Here is an 8,341-nt window from a genome sequence, read left to right as displayed (position 1 = left end):
TCTGAGGTTAAGATCTTTTTGTTGAAAGTTGAAAAACTATTGTTGCTATTTTCAAATCATGAGTTGAGTAATTCTGCTCGTGCTTCTTAAGTTGTCTAGATACATAGGCAATAACTCTACCATGTTGCATAAGAACACAACCAAGTCCTACCCGAGATGCATCACAATATACCGAATATCCTCCAAATCCTGAAGGTAAAACTAGAACTGGGGCAATAGTCAAACACTTCTTAAGCTTTTGAAAGCTTTGTTCACATTCATTAGTCCAGTGAAATTTTACATTCTTCTGAGTCGGCTTGTTCAAAGGAACTGATATTTTTGAGAAATCTTTGACAAAACGTTTGTAGTAGCCTACCAATCCTAAAAAGCTACGAATCTCTTTTATTGATGTAGGTCTTGGCCACTGTTAGATAGCTTCCACTTTCCTTGGATCCACTTTAATTCCACCTTTCAATACAACATGACCTAAGAATGCTACTTGGTCCAACCAAAACTCACACTTAGAAAATTTTACATACAATTTGTGATTTCTTAGAGTTTGCAAAACAACTCTTAGATGATGTTCTTGTTCTTCCTCACTCTTGGAATACACTAGAAAGTCATCAATAAAGATAATCACAAAGTGATCTAAAGAAGGCTTGAATACACGGTTCATCAAGTCCATAAAAGCAGCTAGTGCATTGGTTAATACAAAGGGCATCACCAAAAAATCATAGTGTCCATATCGAGTTCAAAAAGACATTTTTGGAATGTCTTCTCTCTTAATCTTTAACTGGTGGTATCCAGAACAAAGATCTATCTTGGAAAAACAAGAAGCTCGTTGGAGTTGGTCAAACAAATCATCAATACTTGGTAATGGATACTTGTTATGAATAATTACTTTGTTAAGTTGCTGACAATCTACACATAATTGCATTGAACCATCCTTTTTCTTTACAAAGAGGATTGGAGCTCCTCAAGGAAAAGTACTAGGATGGATAAATTTCTTGTCTAATAGCTCTTGCAACTGAATTTTCAACTCTCGCAATTCTACAGGAGCCATGTGATAAGGAGGGATTGACATAGGAGAAACCCATGGGGCTAAGTCTATGGAAAACTCTACCTCCCGATCCAGTGGTATGCTTGGTATTTTCTTTAGAAACACATCTAAAAATTTTCTAACCACGGAAACTTGATCTATACTAGGTACTTTGGCTTCAACATCCCTAACTATTGCAAGAAATCCTTGATTCCCTTTATCCATCAAGTGTAAAGAACTCATAGAATAGATAAGATTAGCCAAGATAGAACAACCCTCACCAAAAAAAACAAAGAGTGGAATGCCCGGAATATCAAACTTCACTATTTTAGAGTAGCAATTTACATCGGCATGATAAGAGGATAACCAATCCATGCCCAAGATGACATCAAATTCAACCATCATTTCAGAAAGGATCAAATCAACTAAGGTATCAACAGTATTCACTCTAATAATGCAAGATTGAAAAACATATTGCACTATTGCAGAAACACCAAGTGGAGTACCAACATAAAATGGACAGTTTAATACTTGAACTTGTTTATCTAAACGACATGCAAAATGTGGGGATATATTAAAATGATGAGAACCCAGATCAAACTATACTTGAGCATCTAAGGAGCAAACTTGTAAGGTACACGCTATCACTGCATTTGAAGTCTGAGCATCCTGACTGGTTAAAGCATGAATGTATGATTGACCTCTTTCACCTTGTGTTGCACCCTTGTTGCTAGATTCTCAACCACCAAATCCTCCACCTGCCCTCTTAACTAATGGAGCTGAAGAATTTCCAGACGACATAGCTGAGAAAGATGGTGTGGATGTTGCAGGTAGTGCTGGACTTTGAATAGAACTTTTTCGAGGATGAGGACAATCTCTATGAAGGTAACCAGTCTGTCCACAACCATAACATGCTCCAGTAGTCTTGAAACATGCTCTAGAATGATATTTCTCACAATGTTGACATGGTGACCTAAGAATTTCTAAAGGCTTAGATCTCTACATGCTTGGTTTAGATACACTCCTAGCTTGACTCCCTAAGGTTGAGGTCCCTTTGAGGCAACTTCAGAATGGTTAACCCCACCTGATTGTGTTTGTGGGCGATTCTGATGACCTGATATGGCCCCATAGCTTGATCCTCCAGAAAAATGCTCCTTGTATGTTTTTTTTGTTTTTTGCCAATTTCTTTATTCACTGTCTTTTTTTTCAATCCAGCTTCAATACCATAAGTAGCATTCACAATTTTTGAATAGGTCATGCTCCCAACCATGGGTGAAAGAGCAGTAAAGTAAGAGTTTACTAGTCTTCAAACAAATCTCTTGACTTTCATGATATTCAGAGTTACTAAGTGCTCAGTATATCTAGAAAGCTCGATGAAATGATTCTCATACTACATCACAAACATATCAGGAGTTTGCCTCAACTTCTCAAAATCAGCAGCATTTTTCTCCTTTATACTAGTAGGAAGTAATCTTTCCAAAGAGATCTCAACAAACTCATCCCACACAAGAGGTGGTATTTGGCGTTCCTTTCTACTTTGAAGAAGTGTTTCATACTAATGATAAGCATGTCCTGTTAAATTGTATACAGTTAAATCTACCGCTGTGTCATCTAGGCATCTGAGGGCTTGAAAAGACTTTGTTCAAGCTGTTAATAAAGAATTGAGGATCATCCTCTAGAAGATTTCAAGATAAAGTAGGTGGATTCAGCTTAAGAAAAGATTGGAGAGTGACAGCTCGTTCTCCAAAGAATTGTTGGTTTTCTTGATTAAGGACATTTGGCCCCATGAAAGGTGGGGCTCTAACTTCTCTTCAATCAGTCAAGGACTCCACAAGATTATTAATAGCTTGATAAAGTCCTCGTATCTTAGCAGCAACATTCACTGGCTCTTCTATAATAGTCGCACCTCTGCCTCGCCCTATTGATCTTCTACGACCACCATCCCATTGACTGAGTGGGGGACAAGGTGCTCTATTAGTTTCAACATTAGGAGCATTATGCGCTCCTACTCTTGGAGTACGAATACGACGTTTTGGTTACATCTTTCACCTAAGAATAAATGATTATATCAAATACAGATAGGCTCAAACATAGAAAATAATGAAAACACACTTTAAAGACCTTATTTTTACAAACATTCCAATAAGTTCTTAGTAATATCACAACTTGTGAAAATGGGCTAGCTTTCATTTACACAATTATGATCTTACTATATGATAACTGCTCCATATTACATAGAAAAACCTGAGCTCTGATACCAATATGTCACGACCCAATTCGGCCATGATTGGCGCTTAGGAAAATCTTTCCAAGCAAGCCTCAGAAATCAATATTACAGAAAACAAAACAAATAAAATTTTCAATTATACTAAAAGACAACACATTCTTAGCATCATATTTAAAACATACTCATCATATTTACATAAAATTTGACTTTAATATTTACAGCAAAGCATGGTCTATTAGTATAATCTACTAGAATATTTACAAAGTAACATACTCAAGTCACTAAAGTCGGATCCTACCTGTGTCACATGGAGCAGTTTAACAAGTCTAAAGAGCTTTAAAGTTATTTACACAAAATATCAAGCCCTTGAACAGAAAAAGGCTCACCAACAGAAACAAAACTACAGCGGAACTGATGAAGTTGGATTAGGATCAAGGCCTATATATAAAAAAATAAAAGAACAACAGAGTGAATTTTGTAACTCAGTGAGTAAACAAAGCATCCATAACCCCACAAGAGACAATTCTATAAATAATTAACTTTTAGTGAAAATAAATTCACTTTAATAATAGTGACAGAAATATACTCAAACACAAGAATAATTACTTATAGACATCAAACGTTCAAACTTTCTTATTTTATATAAATATAAGTGGAAGGTCATCTAATTCAGAAAAGTGAAAATAACAGATAGAAATCACATTTATGTTGTTTTCCTTTGTGTGAATTCTAAAACAGACATGTTTCACTAGTTTTGTAGACATGAAACAGACAGAAACCATTTCATCTCATATGGTCCTGAAAATACAATCATATACGGAAAAGGTGCACCAAGTCTAGTGCTTACTGTCGCTAGCTGTAGTTTTTGTCATAGAACCTTCCAAAATATTTTGACATACAAATTATTATCAAGCTAAAATTGTCAAACAAATCAATAAGTGCATCATCAATTCAATAGTAATAATTCATGTAATAACTTTATCCAAATTCAATACTAAATTTACATTCAAAGTATATACGCAAGATAATATCTACATTGTAATTTAATTTTTCAAATGACAAAATTAATTTCAACACAAAATACTATGTTTCAAGCGGAATTTTTTTTACATTGTAAAATATTTAATATAACATCATGTTGACAAATAAGTTAATAAATAACTAAATAATTAATTTTAAAATTATTTTTAATAATTATAAAAATGATACAATACTAAAATTTAAGTTTAGATACAAAATTTACTCAGAAACTAAAATCTAAGACAGGAACTTCTACTCCACATGTTCCAACAAGCAATGAAAGTGATTCCTTTGAGTATCTAATTGATAAACTCCTATTTCATGGTTTATCTTGTACTTAATTGAGTGGTTTTTATCAAGTCCTTGCCCACTTATTCATATGATTTGCATGGTTTTACATTCTCCTTCCTGATTTTGTGCTATGATTGAAAATATGCTTCTTTAGCTTTTATTTTCTTTTATTTAAATCCTCTCTTATTATCATTTGATGCCTTGATATGTGTGTTAAGTGATTTCAGAGTTTACAAGGTAGGAATGGCTTGGAAGATGAAAAGGAAGCGTGCAAAAATGGAAGGAATAAAAGAAATTGAAGGAACTGCAAAGCTGTCAGCCTGACCCTCTCGCACTAAAACGACCATAACTTGAGCTACAGAGATCCAAATGACGCGGTTCCAGTTGCGTTGAAAAGCTAACATCCGGGGCTTCACAATGAAATATAATTTGCCATAGCTTCCCCGAAGTTAGGCGACGCGGACGCGTGGATGACGCACCCACGTTGCATCTGCGAACTTAAATCCACACAAACACGTGGACGAAGCCTCCGCGTCACTTTCCCGCAACCTGTACATACCAGAGCAATTTCTAAGCTGTTTCTGACCCAATTTTTAGCCCAGAAAGTACAGATGAGAGACTATAAAGTGGGGGAATCCATTCATTCATGAGGGATACTTCAGATCAGATCATAATTCACTTTTCATAATTTTAGATGTAGTTTTTAGAGAGAGAGGTTCTCTCCTCTCTCTTAGGATTTAGGATTAGGATTTCTATTAGGATTAGGATTTATTTCTTCTTCATCACAGGTTCAATGTTCCTTTACTTCAATTTCTCTTCTACTTTTATTCATTCTATTATTTTATTTTAGTTTGCAAAATTAGCTTATGAACTTTTCATGTTAGGATTTTCTTAACTAATACAATTTGAGGTATTTTCAGATATATGATTTTAATTTAGCTTTTTTCATTCTTGGCTTTGGTTGAGTAATTGGTAATGCTTGAGTTGTCAAAATAAAGCAGTGGTTGAAATTAGGAGTTGCTAATTAATTTGGATTCCACTAACTCTAGCCTTTCCAAGGGAAAGACTAGGACTTGAGGATCAAATTTATTGGTCCACTTGACTTTTCTTTATTTAGTGATGAGCGGATAATTTATATGCTTTTTGGCACTGTTTTTAGGTAGTTTTTAGTAGGATCTAGCTACTTTTAGGGATGTTTTTATTAGTTTTTATGCTAAATTCACATTTCTAGACTTTACTATGAGTTTGTGTGTTCTTCTGTTATTTCAGGTACTTTCTGGCTGAAATTGAGGAAACTGAGCAAAACTCTGATAAAAGGCTGACAAAGGACTGCTGATGCTGTTGGATTCTGACCTCCCTGCACTCGAAATGGATTTTCTGGAGCTGCAGAACTCCAAATGGCACGCTCTCAATGGCGTTGGAAAGTATACATCTAGAACTTTCCAGCAATATATAATAGTCTATACTTTATTCGTGATTAGACGATGTAAACTGGCGCTCAACGCCAGTTCCATGCTGCATTCTGGAGTCAAACGCCAGAAACACGTCACGAACCAGAGTTGAACACCAAAAACACGTTATAACTTGGCGTTCAACTCCAAAAGAAGCCTCTGCACGTGTAAAGCTCAAGCTCAGCCCAAGAACACACCAAGTGGGCCCCGAAAGTGGATTTCTGCATCAATTACTTACTTCTGTAAACCCTAGTAGCTAGTCTAGTATAAATATGACATTTTACTATTGTATTAGACATCTTTGGTCTCGGTTTTATTCCATTATTCATCTTAGGAGACTATTGATCATTCATGGGGGCTGGCCATTCGGCCATGCCTTGACCACCATCACTTATGTATTTTCAACGGTGGAGTTTCTACACACCATAGATTAAGGGTGTAGAGCTCTGTTGTACCTCAAGTTTTAATGCAATTACTACTATTTTCTATTCAATTCAGTTTATTCTTGTTCTAAGATATTCGTTGCACTCCAACATGATGAATGTGATGATCCGTGACACTCATCATCATTCTCACCTATGAACGGGTGACTGACAACCACTTCCGTTCTACCTTAGACCGGGCGCATATCTCTTGGATTCCTTAATCAGAATCTTCGGGTATAAGCTAGAATTGATGGCGGCATTCATGAGAATCCGGAAAGTCTAAACCTTGTTTGTGGTATTCCAAGTAGGATTCAAGGATTGAATGACTGTGACGAGCTTCAAACTCACGATTGTTGGGCGTGATGACAAACGCAAAAGAATCAATGGATTCTATTCCGGCATGATTGAGAACCGACAGATGATTAGTCGTGCTATGACAGAGCATTTGGACCATTTTCACTGAGAGGATGGGATGTAGCCATTGACAACGGTAATGCCCTACATACAGCTTGCCATGGAAAGGAGTAAGAAGGATTGGATGAAGGTAGTAGGAAAGCAGAGATTCAGAAGGAACACAGCATCTTCATACGCCTATCTGAAATTCCCATCAATAATTTACATAAGTATTTCTATCTTTATTTTCTGTTTATTTATTATTATTATTCGAAAACTCCATAACCACTTATTATCCGCCTAACTGAGATTTACAAGATGACCATAGCTTGCTTCATACCAACAATCTCCGTGGGATCGACCCTTACTCACGTAAGGTTTATTACTTGGACGACTCAGTGCACTTGCTGGTTAGTTGTGCGAAGTTGTGAAGAAAGTGCCGAGTTCACGCATACCAAATTGAATGCCATTATTAGAGATCACAATTTCATGCCTATCAAGTTTTTGGTGCCGTTGCCGGGGATTGTTCAAGTTTGGACAACTGACGGTTCATCTTGTTGCTCAGATTAGGTAATTTTCTTTTTATTTTCTTTTCAAAATATTTTCAAAAAAAATATTTTTCAAAATTTCTCATATGTTTTCGAAAATTATTCTAAATTTTTAAGAATGAATTCTAGAGTTTCATGTAACATGTTGAAGTCTGGCTGGCTGTAAAGCCATATCCAAATCTTTTTGGAATGAGACTTCAACTAATCACTTCAATGCATGTAATGCCATCCTAAAGCTGGCTGGCTATTAAGCCATGTCCAACCCTTGGATTGGAGCTTTAGGCTAACATTGAAAGATTCCTGGAATTCTTCTTAAAAATTTTGAATTTTTTATTCTCTTTTTCCTATATGTTTTTTTGAAAAATATAAAATAAAATCCAAAAAAATTATAAAATCGAAAAAAATAAAAAATATTTTGTATTTCTTGTTTGAGTCTTGTGTCATGTTTTAAGTTTGGTGTCAATTGCATATTCATCTTGTTCTTGCATTTTTCGAAAATTCATGCATTCATAGTGTTCTTCATGATCTTCAAGTTGTTCTTGGTAAGTCTTCTTGTTTGATCTTGATGTTTTCTTGTTTTGTGTCTTTTATTGTTTTTCATGTGCATTTTTGCATTCATAGTGTCTAAGCATTAAATATTTCTAAATTTGGTGTCTTACATGTTTTCTTTGCATCTAAAAATTTTCAAAAATATGTTCTTGATGTTCATCATGATTTTCAAAGTGTTCTTGGTGTTCATCTTGACATTCATAGTGTTCTTGCATGCATAATGTGTTTTGATCCAAAATTTTCATGTTTTGGGTCATAATTGTGTTTTTCTCACTCATCATTAAAAATTTAAAAATAAAAATATCTTTTCCTTAATTTGCTCAAAAATTTCGAAATTTTGCGTTGACTTAGTCAAATTTTTTTTTAAATTAGTTATTTCTTGTTAGTCAAGTCAAAATTTCAATTTTAAAAATCTTATT

This window comes from Arachis duranensis, chromosome 9, assembly GCF_000817695.3.
Source record: "Arachis duranensis cultivar V14167 chromosome 9, aradu.V14167.gnm2.J7QH, whole genome shotgun sequence".
Lineage (NCBI taxonomy): Eukaryota > Viridiplantae > Streptophyta > Magnoliopsida > Fabales > Fabaceae > Arachis > Arachis duranensis.
The sequence above is the reverse complement of the archived record's forward strand: the minus strand, read 5'-3'. Positions refer to the sequence as shown.